The sequence below is a fragment of the Callospermophilus lateralis genome, chromosome 14, assembly GCF_048772815.1.
Source record: "Callospermophilus lateralis isolate mCalLat2 chromosome 14, mCalLat2.hap1, whole genome shotgun sequence".
In the NCBI taxonomy this organism is placed as follows: Eukaryota; Metazoa; Chordata; class Mammalia; order Rodentia; family Sciuridae; genus Callospermophilus; species Callospermophilus lateralis.
In genome coordinates, this window is record NC_135318.1 from 33938416 (window position 1) to 33965951 (window position 27536).

Genomic DNA, 27536 nt, shown 5'->3' on the forward strand with positions numbered 1-27536 from the left:
GTGAGATTTTCAGCGAACAAGGTCCAAGGACATGTAAAGCTATTAAATTAATTTGCACTTTCCAGAATTTAAGGCAGCTATAAAATTTGCCTTGTAAAGAGTTTTAATTATGGAAAATAGATGAGCATTCAGCATCTGGTCTTCAGGCTGGTAACTCACATTATCTGAGCTGTCCAGAGAAAGGGTTTGGGGCAAAAAAAAATTAAAAACCTGGGCCTGGACTGTGGCAGCCTTGGAGTCTGCGGGCTTCCTGTGTACTGTGGTAATGAACAGACTCCTCTTTTTGAAAAATGAGGATGAAATTTTTTTTTCTTTTACTCTTTCGGTTGCAGCTTATTTCAAAGGTCATCAAAGTAAACAAAAGGAAAAGACTGTGAATCTTTAAAAGTCAAAAAGTGACAACTGTTTATAAAGTGTTTATATTTTCAAATGGAGGAAGGAAAAAAAATTATCCCTCTAAGCCCTCAGAGACAGGATTGGGTGGCCACTCCACCCCCCTCCCTACAGTTTGTTTGTTCATTTGCCACTCAACACCTCCAGCAGCCAGGAGCAGGAACATCTGCTGTGTCCATTTTGTGTGGAATTATAAGTCTACTGGATGGCTGGAGTTTGTGGAATACACCCTTCTGTGTCTCAAGTGAAGGCCTCTTGTCGCTCTTTTATTGATAACTGTACCTCCCACAATCCTGCTGAGCTATGTGACATCCAACATCCCACAGACAAGTTGCAGTAAGGTCTTTCCAAATCCTGAGCCCAGCTTCCTAAGAGGGTATCATTGTTCAGAGAATGGCAACTCTGTAAGATCTAAACGAAGCAAAGGGCCAGTGAAATCAATCCTATGAGCCTCCTTCGATCCCTGAGAGTGATCAAAACCTCTTGACTCAGGAGTGTACTTAGCTGAGCTGACAATGAACTCTGGGCAGTCATCATGAATGAGCTTCTAACTGAACTTTGTAACCGTTACTAGGCATACTGCATGATAACAAACCCCACATGGTATTAAAATAATCACCTAAAAGATACCTTTTACATCAGCATGCTAAGCGAATTAACCAAAGTGCAATTCTCAGTCTACAGCAAAGACTTCATATCATTTCTCCTCGTCCATCAGGGCTCAGCTCCCCAACTCCCTCTGCAAAGTTCTCCCTGACGATTCCAGGTCATGGCAATCTTTCCATCCTCTCATCCCACAGTATTTATTATCTGAACCACTCATTTGGCACCTAAGAAATGTTGCCTTGATTGCTATTTATCTTTTTAAGTAAACCATGCTGTTTTATCTCCTTACATAGCCTTGCCGGAATGCAAAAGTTTGTTGATTTGATTTTAAATTTAAGGCAATTACCTTGCGGGCTGAGATAAACAATACTTGCAAGGCAATAGTTAACTCCATAGTGAAAGTAAACAATGAAACTCCTTGCAAATGGGCTGGTGGACAAGGTAAGATGCCCAATGAATGCAAGTCTTAAGACTGGATATGCTTGTGATAGACCATCTGCCTGTTCCTCCTCACCTACTGACAGGCCATGTGATTTGTGTGAATTTATCATCTCCCAAACTCATTTGAGGAAACTCAGAATCTTTCCTCTAAATCTGCTCCATCGAGAACACTGATGCCTCTATGAAACCATTCTCCCTGGAGCTATTATTTGTTGGACACACAGCTGAGTAAAACAATGATGTCACTACCCACCCACCAATGCTATGAACCTTTTTGGACTTTCCTTTTTCACTATATTGCTGGAAGGTTCTGAGCACCAGGTTTGTAAAGTTCAAAACTGTTACGGATTTTCCCTTTAAACAACACTCCCCCCTCCCCGGGGACTGACAGCAGTGGGACAAGAGGACGTTCTTGGTTTCCACCAGACTCATACTGATAAACTTCAGTCTTTAAGTCAGTAACTGTACCTCTCGGGGATATCTGGCATTGTCCAGAACATTTCTGAGAGTCACAACTGAAAGTGGGAACTACCAGCACATAGTAGAGGCCAAAGATTCTGCTCGACGCTCTACAAGGCACAATACAACATTTCGGAACAAAGAATTATCCAGCCCAAACTGCCACAAGCACTGAGGTGAGGAGCCCAGGACAACTGTCAGGTCACATGCTTTGTAACCAAGAGTAGGCTAGTGACCTTAGAAAATTACTTAACCTTTCTGAGCCTTCATTTTCTCACTTATAAAATGGAGCTAATAAGACAACTCATCTAACAAGGATGCTGTGAAGTGCTTTGTAATTACTCCTTAAGAAATTTGTCTACCGTGTTAATGGATGGTATGCTCTACGTGGGCAATTTGCGGCATCTCTCTGTGTTGGCATCTCTCCTCACTCCTTCTAGCCATCTCTTGGCACTGTTCTTTTAGAATCTTTCCTATGCCTCTGAGTACCTACTCTTCTTGTTTTTTGTTTTTTCTTTCCTTTTTTTGTGGCATGTTCCTTAGCAGCACTTACTTTCCTTAGTGGTCTCTGATGATTTTTCCAGAAACTATGCTTTTTGGCTAATCATCTTACCACACTTCACAACAATGACAGATGTATGGCAAAGGCAAATAATTTTTATCCCTTGGGTGCTTTAAGAAGTATAGTCCTTATTACCAAGTTTGCCCTTTTTGCCTTAAAGCTAATTTTTCAGTGTTTGTGGTTTACATCTAAGAGTAAGTTGTGCTGTTAGATGTCTCAAAAGAATAATTTGGTGATTCTTGAAGGTATTAGCTTTGTTAGTTATGATCCTCCAGAGGTTTATCCTTGATAGTCTCCCAACTGCACATGTTCTATAAATTCCCATCTTCAGAGGTACAGTTTTGAGCTCCTTTGTGTTGCTTTGAGAGGCACACTCTTTTAAAATAGGTGAAGTAATGTAAGCACATTCTTGTTTTCCTAAGTATTTCCCAAGTGACCCAAATCAGGTAACACTTTAACAAATGCTTCAGCTTCCACTTAGGTCATTTCCTGGGTGAATCTGGCCAGTTTGCCCTTGCTTTATTCAAAGGAAGCCAAGTATCTTTCCTATGTACATTAGTCTCAAAGAATGGATAGTTGGATACTTATAAAATGAATTTAGGCTTATGATCACACATTATAGTGTTATTTTTAAGGTGTATGAATATGTATGCATGAACCATGTCTCCACAAAAGGAAGAATCCTGGTTATCATGAAAAAGTTGTTCACTCAAGAAACCTCTGAAGTGGTAGAAGGGAGAGAGAGGGATTTCTAACCTGATCCAGAGGGATGCCTTCAACTTCAGTGGTCAGTGAGCTACTTTATCATCGGGAAAAGAAATGTACAGCAGCTGAGCATTATGAGGAAATGAGCAAGGTGCCCACCAACAAGGGAGTCTTGGTTCATAAGTTTGTGGACTAGGTACGTTTACCCTTCTAGAGAGAAGCATCTCTGAGGTCGAGGGAGGGTGGTTTTCATCAGGAGGATTCCTTTTCCTCATAGTCAAGTAAGCTTTTAATGTAATACAATAGACTTGAAGGCCCAGCAGAGCTATTAAACTGATTTCTTGGGATGGGGATGTAGCTCAGTAGTAGAGTACTTACTTAACATACACAAGATCCTAGGTTCAATTCTCAGTACCAAAAAACCCCACAAGAGTAAAAACCCTGACTTCTCTGAGCTCAACTCTATTAGCCTAAGCAGAGTTTACATACTCAGCAGTACTCACATTTGGGGCTAGATGATGCTTTGCTGTGGGTGTTGTCCTGTGTATTATAGGATGTGAGAATCATTGCACTAAGCACTCTAGCCTGTATGCACCCACACATGACAGCCACTTTGGGAAGGTGGCATTTAGTACAGTTTCTGTCCTTATGAAGCACTCATTCACTCTGCAAGTATCTGTTGACATTTGCTTGCGTGCCTTCTAAGTAGAATGAAGAACAAGTATTGAGGCCCAGGAGCAAGAAAAGGCCTGGGGATTAGAGAAAGGCCTTTGGGATTAGGGTTGAATAAAAGGAGGAAAACAGCAAGGGGCGAGACTGGAGACGTGGGCTGGATCAGGTCTTTTTGGTGCTTATAAACTATTGTAAGAAAGATGATTTTAAGTGTGATGATAAATGACAAAAGGATTTTATACAGGGAATTAAGTTAATCTCACCTGTTTTAAAAAGGCCCTTCTGTTCTATATAGAAAATAGGTTTAAAGGAAGAAAGAACAAGCAGTGAGGTCAGATTTGAGGCAAATGCAACTGTCTGAGGAAAAAGTGAGCATTGGAAAAGAACAGCAGTGTGGAGGTTGAGAGGAGAGAAGTACAGATACTGGTAGATGAGAAACCACGCTAGAGAAAAGGGAGAGATCAAAACGTGATCCCCAGATTTCCTCTTGAGAGGCTGGGTGAATAGTAGTGCTATTTACTGAGGACCAGAAGATCAGTGGAGGGCCAGGTTTGTGGCTGGGCCAGGGGTAGAGTTAGATTACATTTGCTCAGATGGATAGATACTGCCTCCTGACCTAGAGGTGCAAGGAAGATAATCTTATGAATTTATGATTTATTTAAGGAAACAGCATACATCCTACATGGAAAGTAGGGTCTACAGCAGTGACCAAGGTAAATATTATATACAGTTAAAATCAGCACTGAATCATATTCAAGACAGCCAGAGACACTAAAGAGACAGTATAGTCCCAATCTCCCATCTCCTGTTAACTCCAGGGCACATACTTACTGAGAGAGAAGGGAATATTTAAACTGCTAATCCTTTTCTCCCTTTTATTTCTTAATTTAGTGCAGACTGAACTAATTAAATATGTTCTATGCAATCCCAATAAATGCAAAATGAGATTAATTTCACTTAAGAAGTAAAAAATACCAGCAAGCAAAAATTACTGTCCAACAAGTTGAACACAAAACCTCAGGGGTTTCAGTTAGTGAAAGTTCTGAGGAAGGTGAGTGAAGACGGAAAACTCACTACCTAAAGGTCATGGAATTTTATTAGGAAAAAGTCAGACAAGAGAGGACCTAAAATTACATACATATTATTAGTAATTTCCCTTTGTGACCACCTGAATCTCCAGTCTCCAACTACTTCTCCAGATCTTCAAACAATTTAAGTGGAAAATGTAGGAGGTTTAACTGTTTCAATAGGATTGAGATATGAAGGTAGGGCGGAGAGGGGTTGGAATCCACAACACAGTACCAGAGGACAACTGGGAAAGCAAAAGTTTATATATAATACTTCCTAATATTGGAAGAATTGGAGGCCAAGAAGCAAACCACCAGGATTTCAGTGAAGTTACCATCTAAGTAAAACAGGAAATTAAGATTCCCTACGTTTCTATGGACAACAGTATGATGATTCCTAAAAACATTTTAAACAGGATTACCACATGATCTAGCAGAACAGTTTTTGGGAATATATCCAAAAGAACTGAAAACAGGGTCTTGAGAGATAGTTGTACACCCATGTTCATAGCAGCAATGTTCTCGAGAGTCAAAATGTAGAAGCAACCCAAATGTCCCATGACAGATGAACAAAACGTGGCACATACATTCAAAGGAATATTATTCATCCTGAAAAAGGAAGAAAATTCTAACCCATGGTACAACATAGATGAACTCTGAGAATATTTTGTAATATTAAGTAAGACAGTCACAAAAGGACAAACACTCTATGACTTCATTTACACAAGATATTCAAGAGTATACCAGCTCCAAGGCATGGAAGGTGGAATGGTGAGTGTCTATGGCTGAGGGCAGGGAGAAATAGGGAATTGTTTTTTTTGTTTTGTTTTTTAAATTTTTTCCCTAGTTGTAGATGGACACAATATCTTTATTTTTACTTATTTATTTCTATATGGTGCTGAGGATCGAACCCAGGGTTTCACGCATGCGAGGCAAGCACTCCACCACTGAGCCACAACCCCAGCCCAGGGAATTGTTTAATGTGTACAGAGCTTCATTTTTTGCAGGATGAAAAAATTTATGGAGATTGGCTACATAATAATAATATATGATTGCTTTTTCTATTTCTATGAAGAATATCACTGAGATTTTAATAGGAATTGCATTAAATCTGTATAACGTTTTGGTAATATGGCCATTTTGACAATATTAATTCTGCCTATCAAGGAGCATGGGAGATTCTTCATAGAAATAGAAAAATCAATCATGAAATTTATTTGGAAAAATAAGAGATCCATAATAGCTAAAGCAAATCCTTAGCAAGAAAAGTGAAGTGAGAGGCATCCAATACCAGACCTTAAACTATGCTACAGAGCTACAGTAACAAAACAGCATGGTATTGGCACCAAAATAGACTTGTAGACCAATGGTACAGAATAGAGGACACAAAGATAAGCTCACCAAAATATGGTTATCTCATACTAGACAAGGGTGCCAAAAACATTCACTCAAGAAAAGATAGCCTATTCAACAAATAGTGCTGGCAAAACTGGAAATCCATATGTAGCAAAATGAACTTAAACCTCTATCTCTCACCTTGCACAAAAATCAACTCAAAGTGGATCAAAGACTTAGGCACTAGAACACAGACCCTGCATCTAACAGAAGAAAAAATAAGCCCAATTTTTCACCATGTCAGCCTAAGATCTGACTTCCTTAACAAGACTCCTAAAGCATAAGAAGTAAAATCAGAATCAATAAATAGGATGGATTCAAATTAAAAAGCTTCTTTTCAGCAAAGGAAACAATAATATGAAGTGAGAGCTTACAGATTAGGAGAAAATCTTTACCACATGCACTCTTGATAAAGCATTAATCTCTAGGATATATAAATAACTCAAAAAACTTAACACCAAAAAAACAAATAACCCAATCAATAAATGGGCTAAGGAACTGAACAGACACTTTACAGAAGAAGAAATACAACTGATCAACAATGTATGAAAAAGTTTTCAACATCTCTAGCAATTAGAGAAATGCAAATCAAAACTACTAAGATTTCAGTCTCACTCCTGTCAGAATGGTAATCATCAAGAATATAGGCAACAAGGGGTTGGGGTTGTGGCTTAGCAGTAGAGTGCTTGCCTTGCATGTGTGAGGCACTGGGTTTAACCCTCAGCACCACATAAATAGATAGATAGATAGATAGATAGATAGATAGATAGATAGATAGATAAGAATACAGGCAACAATAAATGTTGGCAAGGATGTGGGGAAAAAGGTACACTCAGGAACTGCAAATCGGTGCAACCACTATGGAAAGCAGCATGGAGATTCCTCAGAAAACTGGGAATGGAACTACCAAAGACCGAATGTATTCTCTAATATGCAGATGCTAATTCACAATAAGGTGGGGGGCACTAGGGAAGAATAGCGTTACCTTAGATTAGGTAGAGGAAAGTGATGGGATGGGGAGGGGAAGTGGGGCTAAGAAATATAGTAGAATGAAACAGACATTACTACTGTATGTGACTACATGAGCAATATGGTTCTGCAACATGTACACAGAAAAAATGAAGTTATATCTCATCTATGTATGATATATCAAAGTGCATAAATGCATTCTACTGTCATGTATAATTAAAACAAAAAAATTTAAAAAAATAATATCAATATACTTAACTCTACTGAACCGTAAACCAAAAAATGGCTAAGATGGTAATTTTTTTGTAATATGTACTTTATCACAATTAAACATTCAGAAAGATTTTTTTTTTTTTTTTTTGGTACCAGAAGTGCCCAGGGGTGCTTAACCACTGCACTGAGCCACATCCCCAGTCCATTTATTTTTTTATTTGTTTGTTTTGAGATGGGTTTCACTAAGTTGCTTAGGGCTTTGTGTAGTTGCTGAGGGTGGCTTTGAACTTGTGATCCTCCTGCACAGCCCCCCAAATTGCTGGGATTATAGGCATGCACCACTGTGCCTGGCCATTTAGAAAATTTAAAAAACATTCTCTAGGGACTGGAGTTGTAGATCAGTGGTAGAGCACTTACCTCACAAGTATGAGGTACTGGGTTCGATCCTAGCACCACATAAAACCAAATAAAGGCATTAAGTCCTTAATGCCTTTAAAAAAAATTCCCTATGATTTGATATTATAATACTGTATTTGATATTATTTCTGAGATGTGTTTTGGATTCTGTTTATAGAATTCATCTATTAAAAAGTCTATGGATGAACTACACATTTACTTTAGATTAACCAACTGATACTTTGGTTCCTGAGTTAAAGGCTCTTAGAAGCCCATTTTGATTTTTTTTAATCCCTTACCAAAGAGAAAGAGAGAGAGGAAAGTTGAGAGAGAAAGGCGGGGGGAGAGGACAACAAGTATAAGGTGCTGATTAAAAAAGAGGCAAGCTAGAACTATAACATCTATAACAAGAGGCAAGCTGGAACTATGCAGTAACTGAGGGAGGAATAATTCTCAAGTGATTCTGAGACACTGGAATGTCTGCGTGGACTGAGAAGGCCTGCTCTATTGCTTTTCTAAAATCCATTGTTTCCCACCTCTCTACTACTATATTGGGGGCATGGCATACAGCAAATCTTCAGGAAAGTTTTACTGAAAAGAAAAGGAAAGGTCTCCATTGCAGACTTTAGAAGATGTGGTAGAGACTCTTACGATCAGTATGTCACCTGCATCATGTTAGGGAGATACAAAAGTTTATTCTTACATCACACACTTGTGCTGAACCATCAACTTTTCTTGCCATACAGAATCTGTCTTCTCTCCGCTCCCAGCTAAGAGCCTTCTCAACCTGTTCAGCAGCCTGCCTCCATCATCGCCATCCGCACCACTTGTTACACAGTTGGTAACTTCTCTCCATTGTCTTATGTTGAAGTCTGCTCAAAATTTTACAACTTAACTCACCACCTCCACTCAATATCAAGGCATTTTTTCTGCTCTTCTTTATCCTCCCAACAGTCATGCAACCTAAAATCGTAGGTCAGAAAACCTTGGACTCCAATCCTCTTACTTTCCTTTCTAGTTCACTGTCCACAGCAAAGGCACCTCTTAAAAAGCTAAAACGGAAATAATATTTTCATCCTTTTTCTGTCTCTCAAGATGAAGAAGTCATAGGTCCTGCACTGCTGACCTCCTTGATCCTCAGAAGATGTGTTGTAAGTAATTATAATTATTTTTGTTCTCTTGGTTTCATTTCTCACAACTCTTACTTCATGCCCCTTGATCGTGACCATGAAAGATTATGTTGCTAAACTGTTCACTCTGTCTCCTGCTTCCTCCACTCCTGCCTTGGAGAGTCCTGCCAGCTGCCCTTTAAACTTGGAGGAGTCTCCTCCTTGCAACCGCCAAGCTAATACCAGGAACTATTTCAAAAGCTTCCTCCTTACTCATGTCTTTCCGCCTGCTCTCCACATGAATAACCAGCAGCACACCCTCCCTAGAGCGGGATGGGTTTGGGATAGAAAGTAAGTGATGAAATGAAATCCAGAATACTTTTTGTCCACCAAATTGCTGAAACTTAGAAATGTCAGGATTTTCTTATTTCTCTTTTAACCTCAAAGGAACATTTCTTGCTGATATGTAATACTCATCACTTGGGGATAAACCTGTTATTCCTCGAATTTGACACAAGAATCACTTGTCTCTTATACTCATTTTGCACACTGAGTCCCTCTCTTCCACTCAACTTGCCTGATCACAAGAATCACCTACATTGCCAATGAACAAGGCAGATTCTGAGGTCCAACCTCAGACTGCCACAGTCAAAACCTTAGGAAAGAAGCTTGGGAATCTGTATTTCAAATAATGCCCCAAGTGACTCTTGCATTGGGGAAGTGTGGGCAAAACTGACAACCTATCAAATCTCCTATTTTTTTCAGTGTCCTAAAAACCAGAGGCCTGGATCATTTAGGCCACAAAGATCCTGCCTGTTCCAGTCATGCTGAGTAAAAACTTACAATTAATTTGCACTTGAAACCAATACTTTGTAGCTGTACAGTCTAATTTTTCTATTTAAGGTCTATTGGTTATGTCTCCCCAGTCAAGCTTTAAGGTTCCAGTGATGAATTTATGCTCTTTTATATCCATCTAGTGCCTAATTAGTACAGTCTTGAACATTCACTTGGAACTCAATTAAAATCTTACAGATTGGACAGTAAAGGCACCATCCAACTTTATTTTTATTCTTTTGGCACTGGGGATTGAACCCAGGGGTACTTAACCGTGAGCCACATCCCCAGTCATTTTATTTATTTTATTTTATTTTGAGACAGGATCTCATTAAGTTGCTTAGGGCCCTGCTAAGTTGATGAGGCTGGCTTTGAATTTGTGAACCTTCTGCCTCAGCCTCCTGAGTTGCTGGGATTATAGGTGTGCATCACTACCGCCAGCATACCCATCCAACTTAAAAAAAAAAAAAAAAGATCTAAAAATTCCATATCTTTTTCTTGGTAATGTTGGGGATGGAATCCTGGACTTTGCACATGCCAAGCATTTAATAAGAAGAATGAGAATAAAAACTTAGGGTTTATGTCTTGGCCTGAAAGAATAAGGCAGTTAAGTGGCAATTTGGCCAGATTTCCAGAAACTGTTTTACCTGGTCTACCTAAATTTCTCAGACCAGAGTCAACTTCCTTTCATCCCCATGGATTACTACCTTGACTCCGTGCTCTTCACCATCAGGCTAAACTCGGTTAGCAGTTTGCATCTGATTGAGCATTATGAAAATTTAAGCAGCAGGCCTGTTTTCAAGCAGGGACATACTGGAACATCCTTCTCAGAAACAAAAGTTTCATGTGGAACACTGCAAATGTTCAAGAATACTTGGTTGAGAGTATACTTATTGAAAACATGAAGACTGTTCTAGATTAAACATCAGTGAATTAAATCAAATGAAAAGGAATGTAAAAAGTGAAAGATCATCCTTATGGAATATCCAAAAGATAAAGTTAAACAAATGACAGGAAGTCAATTTAATCAAGAACACTTAAAAACAAACGTTTCAATGGGGGTATATCACAACTATGTTCAATATTACATTTTTCAAAAGGATAAAACCATTCTCTATTAAGCTAAAAGCTTCAAATGTAAATAATGAATAGCCCATTTGATGAGATTCATCCCCGAAACCCAGTAGATTGCAAAATCAATGCACAAACGAGGCTATTAATAAACTCCACTTCCCATCAACCTCAGCACGAGGTGAACGAACAATAACAAGTTAATGTTTTCCAGTAATCTTTACTGTGCCATTTAATTGCCAGCACTCAGGCCAAGGTAAACTCGACAGCACAAAAGAGCTAGCATCACCATCAAAGAACAAGATTAAGGAATACTACATTTCTGCTTTGAAGTGAATGCTGGAAAACATGCCCACAACACATTCTTTTTCAGTTCTGCACTTTCAATTGTGCCAAGTATTCTATGTAGCGATTTGAAGGTAGATTTTGAAAATATTCCTTTGTTTTTAATTCATTATATGCTTTAGTCTTAGAAGAACTTTTAAGATAAAGAACATCCTCTTCATAACTATTATAAAGAATGTAATCCCCCAAATTATCAGAATTCCCTAGCCCTCACCATGATTCCCAAGGTTTTTTAAAACTCAAATACAATTTAAAGTGCCAAATCTGAAATGTACAGCTTGATGAGTTTTAACACTAATTACACTTGCAATAACCCAATAAATAATTCTATTACATAAGATTGTTACATCACGTTTGTTTTTAAAAGGATATTAAACATTCTTTTGAACTGGTGACTAAACAACAGAATTCCCACAGTGGCCCAACATGTTAACCGGAGGTCCTCATTGTTGATAAGATAAGAAATAGCAGTGCTCGCTTTCTGTAAGGAGAGGGAACGAATCTGCCTCTTTATATTAAAAAATATCCAGGAAAAAAAGAAAGTGCTCTTACAAAAATAAAGAAAAAATAATTAAAAATTGTGAATCTTCTGCTACAAATGGGAGAGGTCACAGACTGATCTTCAAACTCTTTTTTTTTTTTTTTTTTGATTCCTTTGTTAATGCATTCCTGAATATATCAACTCTTTGGCAAACAAAATAAACTAAACCTTCACAGTTTCCCTGACTAAAACTGTTTTACTGTCTATGAACTGAATTACATCCGTCTGTTTGCCAAACCTCCACACACAATTTGGCCACTTAATTGCTAAGAGGGTCTGCTATCATTTCCCTTGTCTGGTGTGCTAAGAAATCACTTGTCATTTTGCAGCTATGTTTATGGGTTAACTTTTCCCATTGTTTAAATGTCTACCCTCACACACAAGCCAGCAAAAGATTATAAAACCCAGGCCCAGCACTCGCAATGTATCCTGGATTTCTTTCTGATGTGTTGCGATAACTCCACCCAAAGTGTTGAGCTTTTGTCACCACTCATCCAAACACATTCTCCCATCTTTTGGCCACCTGTTGTCACCCTCACAATATAAACTTCCTTGGTAGGCTACAATGACTATGTGCTCAGCTAAACAAATGTACCCATCAGTGGTAAATATCTAAAAACAGTAACACTTCTGGCTAAAACAAAGTAACAGGGAAGAAAATAAATATGAATGCATGAGAAATCTATTTAACAAAATAAAACTATTAAATCTGTTAAACAAAAATAAGTTTTAAAGAGCCAATAGCTTATTACTTAAATATGGTTGGTAATATAAACTAAAATGAGGGGCTGGAGGTGAAGCTAAGTGGTAGAACATGTGCTTACCATACAGGAGGAGGTCTTGGGTTCAATCCTCAGCACCAAACAAACAAACAAACCGAACACTAAAAAGCCCCAAATGTCTGTCAAGTAATGTTTCTGTTCAGAACCTAAAGACATTTAGAAAATTCACTTATAATGAGTAGCATGGATGAAGGTAAATTTTTAGGCAGTTATAATATCTGAATTACAACACTAAAACAAAATTCTAAAACAGTAAAATTCAAATTAATTAGATTTCTTCTTTAATCCAGAAAAATCTCACTCCTTTTAATGATGTAAGAGCTGAAGAGGCCATTAAACCTGGAGTTCTAAGGTCAGGGGTTTCTACACTTGGAAAACTTGAATTATAGGATGTGAAGGTCCCCAAAGTTCCACCAAATCAACAGCCAACAGAGGGGTCTCTACAACTTGAGTTCTCCTGTTCTGCTCTGCAACATTCCTGTTTCATTTCACCAGAAAGAAAACAGGCTATCTAAACTGTATTTTAAAGTGGTCAAAGCCGGGCATGGGGCACTCACCTGTAATACTAATGGCTTGGGAAGCTGAGGCAGGAGGATCACGAGTTCAAAGCCAGCCTTAGCAACTTAGTGAGGTCCTAAGCAACTCAGTGAGACCCTGTCTCTAAATCAAATACAAAATAGGGCTGGGAATGTGGTTCAGTGGTTGAGTGCCCGAGTTTAATCCCTGGTACCAAAACTAACACAAAACAAAAAAACAAACAGTGGTTGAGAGTTTACTACCAAGAGACAAAAGTAGAGCACTAACCTAATATGTACTTAAACTCCCCATTAGTTTACCCTAGACACACTTATTTCTAACGCTAGAAAAGCAGAGGAAAAGAAGAAAATAGTATCGTATCCTTGAATTACTCAAAATATCATTAATCTATTAATTATAGATTAATGCTATTTTGAGTAATTCACTCACCCAACAATCCTATATTAAGTATTTATGGTTAAATGCCATGTGAACATACAAAGGAATTGTGAGAAGTTCACATAATTTTATTTGGTTAAAAAACCAAATTAGACAATATATAATTCCTAAATTACAAATGATGATTCAAGAATTAAAACAGGATGAGATGACGGGAGTCTGTGGTGCACGCCTATAATCCCATCAGCTCAGGAGGCTGAGGCAGGAGGATTGAGAGTTCAAAGCCAGCCTCAGTAACAACAAAGCACTAAGCAACTCAGTGAGACCCTGTTTGTAAATAAAATACAAAATAGGGCGGAGGATATGGCTCAGTGGTGGAGTGCCCAAGTTCAATCCTTGGTACCGAAAAAAAACCAAAACAGGGTAAGGATATAGCTCAGTTGATAGAGTTGATACCTAACATGCGGTAAGGTTGTGGGTTCAATCTTCAGCAACACACACACACACACACACACACACACACAATTAATTAATTTAAAAAATTAAAAAGCTCAATAGTTTCAGTATTCCTACCAAAATTTTGAACTTCAACAAGATTAATGGGGGCTGGGCATGATAGTACACACCTGTAATTCACAAGATATCTATTTAAACAAAAGAGCAGCTAGTCTTTCCTTGAAGGTTGAAACATTCTTTCCTTGAAGGTTGAAAACAGGTGCTGTGCCTACTTAAAATGTTATTACTTAAACATGGCTGGGCACACAAAACAAAACAAATCAGAAACAACTTGGGAAGCTGAGGCAGGAGGAGTGCAAACTCCAGACTAGTCTAGGGAAGCAGCAGACCCTGTCTCCAAAAAAAAAAAAAAAAAAGAGTGGGGGAGACTTGGGATGTAGCTCAGAGGCAGAAATGTCCCTGGGCTCTAACCCCAGGCCTGCAATAAACAGAATAAAGTAAAAATTAACTAGTTAAATAGATTAATGGGGGGAGGGGCTGGGCAGGTAGCTCAGCAGTACAGTATCTGCCTAGCCCTGGGTTCAATCCCCAGCACCACAAAACAAACAACAGCGTAATAGAACTTTCTCTTTTTTTGGTACTGAGGGACTTGAACCCAGGGATGCTTTACCACTGAGCTACCTCCCTAGCTCTTTTAATTTTTTACTTTGAGATAGGCCTCACTAAGTTTGCTCAGGACTTTGCTAATTTGCTGAGGCTGGCCCCAAACTCGAGATCCTCCTGCCTCAGACTCCCACTTCACTAGGATTACAGGCATGAGCCACCATGCCTGGCCTGCTTAGTCTTTTGATGCAACTCATTATTCACATCCAGTAATTTCTATTTTACATCTAAAATTATCTTTTAGTAACTGATTAGGTTAAAAAGCCTATAATGAATCTCTACTGTGAACACTTTGTTTTTCTTTATGTAGGAGAAATATACTACCACTCAGCCTCTACTGTAAGGCTGGCAGCCCTGAGAACCTCTTTGTTAATGTAGTATGTTATGGATGCATTCCTGCCCCTGAAGGAATGAGGGGCAGACATTTCCACATGCAATATTGTGAACATTTTGGATTATTTCCTTTTAGGCAGTTATCTAGAAAGTTAGGTAAATATTGTATGTGGCTCTATACTGATATTTGTGTATTTAATGCCATAGCATATTTACTACTTAGTTATGTTTTTCAGACATTTTCTTGGCAGTGGAGATATTGAGGATAGAACCCAGAGGAGCTTTACCACAGAACTATCCCCAGCTCTTTTAATTTTTTTATTTTGAGACAGGCTCTTGTTAAGTTGCTTAGGGCCTCATTAATTTGCTGAGGTTGGCCTGGAACTTGTGATTCCCCTGCTTCAGCCTCACAGGTCGCTAAGATTATAGGCACACACCACCATGCCCAGTTCATCATGGAATCACTGACAAAAGGAACATTCCAAAGCACGTTGTGATCCAACTCTCACTGTCTCTTGCAGGGTAGGTGGGTGGGCATTAAACCCTTTTTTAATTTGGAGAAAATTAACATTCAAATCTCTATTAATATTTAGTTCCATCAAAAAAGCTGCAGTATTTTTATTGAGCATCTAAGAGAATCAATGGAAAACAAAGGATCTTTACAAATGATATTATTATAAATAAGGTACAGTCTAATAGAAAAGTTAGGAGTAGAGGCTCTAAAACCCTGAATCTAGCTGTATAACCTTGTACAAGTTATTTAGCCTCTCTGAGCTTCAGTTTAAATAGTAGTATTCACTCTTTAGAATTAGGATGAAGATTCAATAAGCAAATACATATCAGTGCACATAAGTGATTGACATAGAGTGTGATACAAGTGATGACTAATATTATTATAAAGTGAATGCACAGAAGTCAATCATTTTTTAAAAAAAGACAGCACAAGCCACAAGATAAACCCACCAATCACAAGTACCCACTGATAACAAGAAATGTAAAAAGAAATATGCACTCTACATGAAGAAAATTTTAAAATGTAATGCAACTGAGGAACACAAAAGGAGACAAATCTCCTTTCTTAATTAGGACAACATAATAAAGATGTTACATATACTATAAGTTAATACATTAACTTAATCATGCTAACAAAGAAAAATGACAACAGAACTGAGGATCAGGATTAGACAAGTTGATTTAAAGTCCATAAGGTACAAGAAAAGACAAACAATGAGAGAGAATTAATTCCTATCAAATTATAAAACATAAAGCTACTGTGAGCAATCAATACATAAAGAGATAAGCTCACAAAAAAATCTAGAAAACAAGTGCAACTACATATTGAAATTCAGTGTAAGACTATGATAGCTTAAGGTACAAGATTTATTTTCCAATAAATAATCACAGGACTAAAAAACACCCATACAATAGCTGTCCATTGATTTTTTAAAAATTTCTCTCTATATTCAGTAATTTTCATATTGTTATTTTAAATTCATCATTATAACAGTTACCATTTACTAAGAAAATGTACCAAGCCAGCCACTATACTGGGAATTTGTACATATAATAACAAGTCTACTCTTTATAGAAACCCTGCAAATTATGTGTTCCCCTAATTTTGCAGATGGGCAAGGTTCAGCTCAGAGTCTGAATGACTTGCCTGAGGTCAAATATCTAGAAAACGCGGAAGAGAACATCACATCCATGTTTTCCTGGCTCCAAAATCTTTTCCCACTATACTACCTTCTATCCACAAAATAATCCGGTTTGTTGACAAAACTCTTCAATCAGACAAACAAAAACAGTGCCAGATTACAGACTGTACATTCCAAGCAGTTACCATGAAGTAACTGTAATAAAACACAGTATATTCTTTATAGGCTTTTAAATTTTAAAATGGTAAGTATACTTAGGATCCCTATCTGATTTATACTTTATCAGGGTAGCTTCTTGGTATTTCAATTACTGGAAGACATTCCAGATGAACTACTTTATATGAAATTCTTTCCAAAAGAGGAGAGTTAATGTGAAGTCAGCATGAACCTCAACAAAATTTTATACCAGGGAAAATTTTGTAGCTGTTTTCATTTTCTATACACAAGGCCACAATGTGGGAAGCTAAATATCTGTATGCCAAAAGAATATAATGCTGGTTATTCTGACCTTCCCTCTGGTGGGCAGTAAAACTCTTGAACTTCTATTTTTGGAAATTGAGGTGTCCCTTTAATCCTGTTATAGAACTGCTGACAGTGGTAAGAGAGAACAGGCAAATTAGCCCCCAGCCTGTACCAGTAAGGTCTCTAAGAAAATGAAGAAAACAAAGTAAAGCAAGCAAAAAGGCACTCTGCAAGAGAATTTTGTGAAATCAGTGTCAGTGTTCACAACCCAACACAAGAAACACCACCCCACTGTAAGACGTTTAAATCTAAAACGGGCCCCTGAAGCCAGATCAACATGGGAAGCCCCTAGAGCCAATATTTATAGCATAGTTACAATCTAATCGTACCTGTAGAAAACAGAATGGCCCTTCTCTATGTCTATCCTCTCTAGGGATTCCACACATACCCAGCAAACCCTCTCCTGCTTTATTTGGTGTGTAAAGATACACTTCAGAAAGCACACACCTTCCTCCTGTCTTGCTACACATAGACTATTGGGGTACAGGCACTGTTGCATACACCCCAGAAGATGCTCCTCAAGCAGCTGAGACAATGGAGCTAAGATCTAAAACACACGAAAATCATTGCTTTTCTAAAATGGTCTCCAGTTAGCTCAATTCATTTTCAAAGTTCTCTTGATTCTGAAAACAGAATTAATGTCCCATTCCCAAATTAAATTTGGTGTCTGAGATTTACTAGAGCACTCTCAGATGATGATAAAGACCCTTCTAAACATTCAGCTTCAGTTACCGAAGCCTACATGTTACTGAACACAGCCTAATTCTGTCTCAGAAGCAAACAACAATACTTGCTTGGAGTCAACCTCGAGGCCTCTGTGGCTACTTTACTGAGACCTAAATGCCACACTCAAATGAAGAGGCTTTGACCATCTGACACACACAGCATGGTCTTGTACCCTCACCACTCAAAGGGAGAGAGGTCTACAAGTAGGCTATGCTAGAAAAAGAACTTGTCCTAAGAATTAAGATTCATGGATTCTGGCCCCTAACTGCTCATGTGACTTCATATTTAGCAAGTCCCATAGGAGCCCCACTTGTGCCACACACTGTGAATTTAAGTGGTGAGTGGACTACTGTAAGCAGCCTAAAGGAAGTTAGGTCTCCAAAGACCTCTCTCCTCCTTCATGGAGTCCACAGCTGAAAGGCCACCTATGGGTTCAACACTGTGACTAGAGTGGAATCATGTCAAAGACGTGGTCTGTAGTGCTGAGTCAGCGTAGACACAGCATCTCCACCGAGCTACCAGACAGAGGAACTGAAAATGCCTTTGGCAAAACCCTGAACTGTTCAGAACTGTTTAGGGTCTGTGAGTAGTCCTCTCCTATCTGAATATTTAATATGCATTCATATGTGCCACTAACCCAGACTCCGAGGGATTGGAAATTCAGTCAATAATGCTCAACTGAGGTCTTCCCCCCTTGCTTTAAACACAAATAAATAATATGTTTTAAATAGAAAAAAAATTATTAAATATGTACAGCTCAAAAGCAAGAAAGGAAATCTCCAAGTACCAGACACAAAGAAGGAACTCAGAGCCACAGCAAAGAGTGATAAATGAGGTAGAATGACCCATGGGTATTAGATCCTGAGCCGGGAACCCACACAAAGCTTGCAGCCATGAAAAACTGCTCTATTCACTAGAAAATGCCATCAATTGGCCAGGGGCCATAGCAAGGAATCCAGTTACCCTTTGGGGCCAGAGGTGGATAACTGGTTTCTCATGCACAAGCTGAATTCCGGGTTTGAGAGGTGAGTATGCAGTATGAAACAAACTATCAGCCTAACACCGGACTTGACCTGTGAAACCTGCAGGGAAGGCCCTAAAAGATTAAAGGCAGCACCACCTCAGAACTGCCTCCACCTTCCAGTGCACAAGGAAATGCCAACAAAAGCGGCTCCTGGAGATGAGCTAAAAAGCAACTGCAACCCTCAGGAAAGGCAGCAGACAGAACAGGCAGAACTCATGCTCTGGGAACTGCAGGAAACAACTTGGAAAGACTATAAAATCAATGTGTTTAGAATAGTCAAATGATTATGGAAAGAATGAAAGCCATAAGCAAAAAAATGGAATTATCCTGAGGAAATAAGGGGCAGGTTTTGGGGAAAAGTCTAGGCATGGAAAAAAAAATCCCTTCGTTGCAGATAGAAAACTCCATGGTAGTGTGAAACACTCCTGTGTGTCACTAGACACAGACAACTGAAAACTAGAGGACTGTCACAGATCAGAGGACTCTACGGAGACAACCTGAAGATGATCCTGGAATAGGAAAAGAACATTAGATGAAAATCAGTAAAATTTTTAAAAAAATGTGTGGAGTTTAGGTAACAACAAAGTTACCAATTGCTTCTTTTATTGTGACAAATGTTAAATTGTAATATAAGATGGTCACAGTGGGGAAACTGGGTGAGAGATATACAGAAACCTTCTGTACTATCTTTGCAACTTGTTGATACATCTACAACTATTCTAAAGTAAAAAGTTTATTTAAAAAGAGACAGTGACCATCAGATTGTATATAGAAACAAAACCAGATATATGCTGTTTATAAGAGACACTAAAATTAAAACTTAATGAGACAAGAGAAATGAACATAAAAAAGATGAAAAAATATATCAAGAAATATTAAATAGAAGAGTTGGTTTACATATGAATTTTAAAATGACAAGATTCACTGTGACCAATGCAATGGTATCGAAAGTTTAATTTCTGAAATGGATGTGTGGTCGGAAATTGTACATATCCATTCATTCTGGGCATTCCTTCAGGAGCAAGAAAGAGTAAAAATTAGAGAAGCAACAAAGGGAGAAAGTGAGGACCAGGGGAAATTAACAAAGTAAATTATACATTGACCCAGAATAGGCAAGACAATAATCTTAAGACATATAGAATACTAAGGCCCTCCTCCTTTAATCAGGCCACGAAGAGCCCACCACTGCTCAGGAATTACAGGTAGAAAGGGACTGGTATTGATTTTCTCTAGAAATTTTCACATTATGCCCTTTGGATTGGTGGGTGTGGATTATATTACATCACTAAGTCACACTCAGAGTTTCCTTTGAAGAATATGGGCTCACACTTGTAGGACCTTAATCTTATATATACACAAACACAAAACAAAATCATGAATTTTAATATAAATTACTACCTTGTATCTCTGTTCTCTAAATATACATCAGAAAATAAGACCTGATGACTATTTAAATTTCCTCTTAAATAAAGTGGTCAGTGAACACTGCTTTTCAGCCTAAGAATGGTTTTGGTAATTGGACAAGTACGTATAACACATATTTGAAAAAAATCTTTAGAAAGCAGGAAACTGATACTGCATTTCAGAAACACATTAGATTTAAAATTGCTATGTATCCTGTAACCCAAGAAGAAAGGAAAGGCATAAAGCTTACCTGCTATAAATGAACTTAAACTAACATGTAAAACCTGTCTTACTGTCTACAAGTAAAGAATTTTTAAAGGCAGTGAATAAGGGGAGAAAAGTCAAACAGCACATGCCAGAGATCAGTTAATTATACTGATCTCTTTGAAGATTAACAAAGGTGATGGAATTTTCTGGCACTTGTAAACTCTCCAAAGTCACAATAAAAAAACCTGTTAAATCCATTTGACATAAAAAATATCTCCAAGCAAACAATTTTAGACCCCTTTTTAGAAATATGATTCTCAGGAGGTTAATGAAAAATATTCCCTCTCATCAGAAATTTCACTTTACAGTGATTAAAAATGTATCCCAAATAGGAAAATGACTGAGCTCCTCATGAACACAGAATTACCTATTCAATACGAGCACAGTCCAGTATTAAAACATCTGATACCTGTACACACCTAACAACTGCTCCAATCCAAGCATATCACACATATCACATTCATTAATAAGAAAAAAAAAGTGGAGGGTGAAGCAGGAAGGCAACAGTCCACCCTTATCTGGCAAAAAAAAAAAAAAAAAAAATGTGAGCATTTGTGAGGGCAAGTCCTTACCTCGATTATCAACCCAATTTACACGATGTGAAGAGGAACAGGAAATGCATACTACTGACAGCAACTAGAGGAATTCAGGTAAGACTTGATTATTTTTTCTCAAACAAATGTCTTGATCCCAAACAGAAAGATTCCATTGCAATACATGTAGTTATCCCTCTCTTTTAAACAAAGGAAAGCATGCTCAAAAATTATCTGACAATTTCTAAAAGTTGTATAAGGATGTGGCTTTAAAAGCCTTATTTTTTTACATATCGTAACATTTTTGAGAATCAAGTCACAAACTTATTACTGGCTTACAAGACATTTTCAGATATAGCCCATCCAACATTTAGGAATAAAAATAAAATTAATATAATTACAATTGCCACCATGTATTTCTAGATTTATTCTCTAGTTTCCTTTTTGAAGGCTAAATCTGGGAATCTGGAGAAAGCTTTGTATCTAACACAAATTTTGATGTCATGGATTTAGTTTTCAGCAGAGCCTCTGTTCTTAGAGGAGATTCCTCACAGCCTCTGCTCCAACTGGGAAAGGCTCAATGAAATAGACAACAATTGCACCAGGCAACACATTGGTGTCTCAAGTACAAGAAGTGAGAAAATTCTAATTGTGTGTTACTTTCTAAAGTCCCCTAGGTAAACAGAGCCTAGAATTTTTACTATGCTCCTGCAGCCTGGGGAGGGCAGAACGAAATTTCAGCTACGCATTGTGCAAGTGCATCTGAGACAGGCTGGGACAGGACATGAAGCAAACTCCAAGCAGCTATGACTTGAAAAGAAAGCTTACACATTCACAGCACTTGGGTGAGGAGAGCAGCTGGGAAGGGTCAGGAGGGAGAGAGGGACGAAGGAAGAGCGTGACCTCCCTGGAGCAGGAACACCCCCAGGAGAACTCCCTTTGTGATTTCCAGTCTGAGTTTTCTGTTTCCTCCTCTTCTTTTATTTCTGTCCGTAGTTCCTTGAAGCCTGTTGAGCCAAACCCTGTCCCTGGGTCAGGAATGGTTTCCTTCATGACCATGGGTATGTTTTTTAAAAGACTGCATCACACCTCATCCCACAGAATGATGGAGAAGATCAATCCATGGTACCATGGAACAAAGGTTCTCAAGAGGAGGCAATTCTGCCCCACAGAGAACCTGTGGAAATATATGCAGACATTTTGTTGTTGTTGTCACAAAGCAGGGGGTGAGGCTACTACTGTCATCTAGTGGGGAGATGGTACCAAACACACAACACCCAGGGCGGGCCACCCACAACACGAAATGGCAGCAGTGCTAATGTTGAGACACTGCCACAGAAGACATGGTGAAGGGGATGGAGATACAGTAGAGAGAAAAATAAAACTGTCACAAACAATAATATGGTTTAAAATAGGAAAAGAGTTTTATTACTTATTTAAAACTTTCTTTAGGCCCATATGCTCATTTTACTTTGGCCATCTAGGTTACTGCCAAGTTACCTGGCTGCCAATTCCATGGCTACCCTCTACCATAGTACTTTTAAATGGCCAATCAAGTCCTTAATAACTGGAATACACTGGGTGCCCTAAATAAATCCAAGCATTATGGAACAAGCATATACATTTGGAAATCTCAAAAATGCTATACCAGTAAAAACAGTGAGATATTACTTTTTGGCTGATAGATTGGAATATGCTAAAATCATACAATACATAATATTCTGTTATATTTTCACTAGATGGGTAACCATCAAAGAAATTCCATCACACACCATCAGACATTTATTTTATAGGGATTCTAGGAACTGAGAAGACTGGCAGTACAACACGGTGTGATGCTTTATTCTGTTGTGTTTTTAAAGTACATTTTGAATTATCCTGGGTCATAAAAAGCCTCACACCTATAAGAATAAGATGGGTAAGAGGGCATGGAAAGCAAACTTTCTGAAGATGAAAAAGAAACTTGGAAAAGTGCTAGATTAATCTACTCAGGAGGATCCTGTATCTCCTTCTACTTTATGAACTTCAAACTTCCCCCTTGGAATGGTAAAAGAGTCCTTTGTCCAAGACAGTGTGACAGTGTTCCTTTCCTGATTCATCAAGTTTCTGATGGGGTCTGAGGGACAGGATGTAATTCAAAACAAAACAGGTGCAAGGAATAACAATCTGATAGGCAGGAACTCTGCTCTTAAAAACTTGAGCTTATCTTGGCTCTTATGATCTTTAATATGATCTCCAGGAAGGCAAGGAATATGGTGACTCACCAGAGGAACCTCTTTCTGATGCATGTTAACACATAAAGTCAAGTGCTGAAAATTGACTTACCTACTCACACATCAAGAGAAATTCTCATATTTTGCAGTATTATTTTGGTACAACATTAATTTTCCTAAAACATGTTTGTGGCTCACAGAACCCTCCTGAACAGGAGTGAAAGTAGTGATGGTGGTGGTGGAGGCAGTAGCAGTAAGGGGTAATAACAGCAACCAGCATTTGCAGAGCATTTACTATATGATCTTGCTAAGCACAGTACAAGTATTAACTCATTCAATCATCCACCACATGAATGGTTTTGGGTTTTTTTATATTTATTTTTTAGTTGTAGTTGGACTTAATACCTTTATTTTATTTATTTTTATGTAGTGCTGAGGATGGAACCTAGCGTCTCACACCGTTGCTAGGTGAGTACTCTACCACTGAGCCACAATCCCAGCCCCTATGAAGTTTTGTTTTCCATTTACAGAGGAAGAAGTCAAGGCACAGACATTCAGTAACTTACCCAAATGCAGCTAGCTAGTAGCAGAGATGGAATCTATATAAGATGAGCTGATTACAGAATCTGTTCCCCAAAAATGAGCTCTTTGAGCACATGCTCCCAGCACTTAAGCACTTTTTAGTTTAGATATTGTAGACTACTTACCAATAGCCACTTTGTTTTATTTAGCATGTCACTTAACAGTATGAAATTTTAAAAAAGAAAAGAAAGATAATGCTAACATAGTCTTGTCCATACATGAGCATCTTTTGTATCCACTTTCATGCTATGCACCTGCTTTCATGCTATACACCCACAGTCAGGCTGTGTGGCCTGGCCTTTGTAGTCAAGCTGACCTGCACCCACCCTCTAACTGCATATCCTGCTCTCTCCAACACACTCCCAAACCTGATAGACTGGTTTGCTCAGGGCCCCCTACAAACACTTCTTGATGTCCTTTTTTGGGGGAACAGGTACCAGGGATTGAACTCAGGGGAGCTTAACCACTGAGGTCACTCCCAGCCCTTTTTAATATTTTTTTAGAGTCAGGGTCTCATTGTATTGCTTAGGTCCTCAAGCTGCTGGGATTACAGGTGTGCGCCACCGTACCCGGCTCCTGATGTCCTCCTGGTGCTTTACTTCACACCAAGTCCCTTATCTCGGCAACAGGATGTAGTATAAAGGTTTATCCCAGGACCTAATGTCCTCATGAAGCCTTTTCTGATCACCACAGCCCATCCTGGGCTCATTTCTTAGATGTGTGATTGTGGCTGTGTGCTCAGTGTCAAGAGTTAATTTTCTATAGCAGCTCACAAGTTTCTAGAGGGGAGAACATGTTATAAATTAGCTTCTCTTTGTACTCTACATGGCACCTGGCACAGTATTATACACTTCATAACCACCCAGTAAATATTTGCTAAATAAAAACATAAACCACATTTACTCTGCATCTCTCAGATCGAGGTAAAAGAGTTAAGATAAAGTTTATCCTGGAGAGCAGAACAGGTGATGTGGTGGCTACCTCCTTTTCTGCCTGAGCTCATCAGAACCAAGGAAGACTGAACTGACTCACAGTGACCCTAAGGGAAAGACCCTCAGAGAGGCACCAGGAATCTTGGCCCCTGGAGCACTGGGACCACTTTAGAGAGTTCTTGAGTTTAAAAGTAATGGTGTCCTCCCTGGCCTTGTTTAGCCCTACCAGTTGGCACTTCTCTATGGTAAAGACAGTCTCCAATACACACAAGCATACCTGCTCACAGATGTCCATAACCAACCTAATTTCAGGAAAAAAAGATATATATCCTCCCAAAGTTTTCCCCTGTCTTTTGGTGGAATTTTCTCAGAATCAATCTTTTCAACAGTGACCATTCTTCTCCCTCATTTAACTTTGCCATCTGCCCTCTTCTTCCACTTATTCCTGAATCCTCTTACCAACTTACACCTTACACTTGTTCTTGTCCACAGCAATTGTTACTTTACAACAGACTATATAATTTACCTATTATATTTACTATAACAAATTCTAGTGCTTTTTATTATATCATCATTACTTATTGTCTGTCTCTCTGCTGCTGAAATGTCAGCTCCAGGAGAGCAGTGATCTTGAGAGCACGGATCTACCTCTTGTTCTCTGATGTATTCCAAGTAGAATAGTCCTTGGCACACAGCCGGTGTCACCAATAACTGCTGGAAAGTGACTAAACAGAAGATGTCAAATTCCACTCACTCCACACCCCGAAGGCCCCAAGAGAGAGTTACTCTGCCCCGAGAATATTCTTTTCCTCATCCAGAGAAGCAGCATAGTAGAGTGGTCAAGTACACAAGCTTAAGGGCATCAAACAGTCCTGGGAGAAAAATCTCAGCTCTACTTTCTACTGATTATCCTTGAAACTTTGGAGACATCTCACAGATCTTTCATCCTTGTTGTTCACATCAGTGACATGGGAATAGCACCCATCTTCCAGAAGAACTTCTGTAGGTGCTCAATAGTTCATACCCTATGTTGCATGGTGTGCTCTCTCTCTCTCTCTCTCTCTCTCTCTCTCTCTCTCTCTCTTACTCAATAACAGGGAGAAAATATATTCTCTTCTGTCACCATTCAAATTCTAAAGAGTAGCAAAGTCCTGGGGAAACACTGACTGGCCGTCCCCTAGGTTCCACCCTTGCCTGATGCCCTGAGTTCCAAGCATGACAAAACAACAGGAGGGCACTGCCAGTGAACAATGACCATACAGGACAGCCAATGCTTGGGAACTGGCAGCCAAGAGCTGTCTTTAATACCCCAGGAAAGCTCCCTAAGTAACACATGCAGAATAAAAGCTTTTGGATATTTTTAAGGAAGGGATTAATTCATCTTCAAAAGTAGCATTTTAATTAAAAATGACTTTTCTGGGCTTATATCCAGTAAGGACCATATTGCCAAAAGGTAAGATTTAACAAGGTTTGTTCTTTCTTTAATTTTTTTAAGAGCCCAGTGCTTCCCAATCCTTTTCACATCAAGACACACGCAGGAAATAATCTTTCTTGAGCACTCTGGGATAAAATGCATGAGGGTGCTTGGACTGTCTGGTGTCTCCACCCGATAGGCCACACTCAGGCTCCCTGAGAGCTAAAGAACCAAAAAACACCTGGGCACATGAAGTCCACTGCAGAGGCTCTGCCTTGGCCCATCTTGGACTGGGGACTTTCCCAGCAACTTAATATTTTTCTCCTTTCATACTAACTCAAGTCTTCAAAAAGGAAGCGTGAATCTGACCACTAGTGACAAAAGCAAGCATTTCCATTAAATTATGACTCATTCCAAAGGAAAAAAGCAGTGACAAGCAAACCATTTATAACTTACGACATCAGCATAATTTCATGCTTTTTGGTTTTGATTTTCCATTCTGAAATTATATTTTCTGGGCATAAAACAAACAACAATGGACCAAGACCAACATCTAAGTGATCAAATGGAATCCATCAAGTAATGTTCTATTTCTGGACAGCTTGAGCATTTTATTTTGTTTCCCAATTTTGTACTTTGTTACAATGTAAGGTGTCTTCTATGGTTACACTTTTTAAAGATAGAAATAATAATTCTTTTAAATTATACTTCATCACGAGTATGGATGCAACATTAGTAAAAAACTTGTCTTTTTTACAAGTGTGCTTTTGTTTCCTTACTCAAGAGACTCCAGTAAAGTTTACTCTTAAGATTGCTATTCTCACTGATTTTCTGTTTGCTTCTACTATTTGTGTCTGTAGCAGAGAGTGAAGGCTAGGTAGTCCAATCCCTGCTTCATGAACAGGGACTGCCATACACAAGTTGGTCAAATCGTCCTTCCTTTCGTTTTATCCAGGGTTCTGCTTTTCTTTCCATAAAGGTAATATCAAGATCTTTCATTTCAATTCGCATGCTATCTGTTGGCCTAGCACTGCTGTTCCCATATAAAGACCCTCCCTCTAGCCTCACACACAGCTACCAAGGTGTTCCAGACTGAAGCAGAAATGGCCTCAGTTTCAGCCTCCTTTTACATCTGATGCCTTGCCTGGCAGCTTTATCTTTTGCTTCTCCTTCATGTGCTCCCTGGTCACTAGAGCTCCCTTGGCTTCTAACCTGCAGCTCCCTATACTGGAAGGTAAGAGTTTCAACAGCAAGCTCCTTGTGTCTCACCAGCACCTCGAACAGGGTAAGCATGCCCTGTCGGTCAAATGAAATTCAAATTCTATCCAGTTTCTGGT

At 38.8% G+C, this 27536-nt stretch overlaps 1 protein-coding gene and 1 non-coding gene across 2 annotated transcripts in view; both read right to left on the reverse strand.

The window, feature by feature from the left end:
- Window positions 1-27536, reverse strand: part of Thada (THADA armadillo repeat containing) — a 313209-nt gene that overhangs the window by 107167 nt on the left and 178506 nt on the right. The gene's annotated exons all lie outside the window — the stretch shown is intronic.
- On the reverse strand, window positions 14897-15031 carry LOC143380846 (small nucleolar RNA U109). Its single transcript, XR_013088719.1, has one exon. It is a non-coding gene; the product is annotated as a small nucleolar RNA U109 (small nucleolar RNA).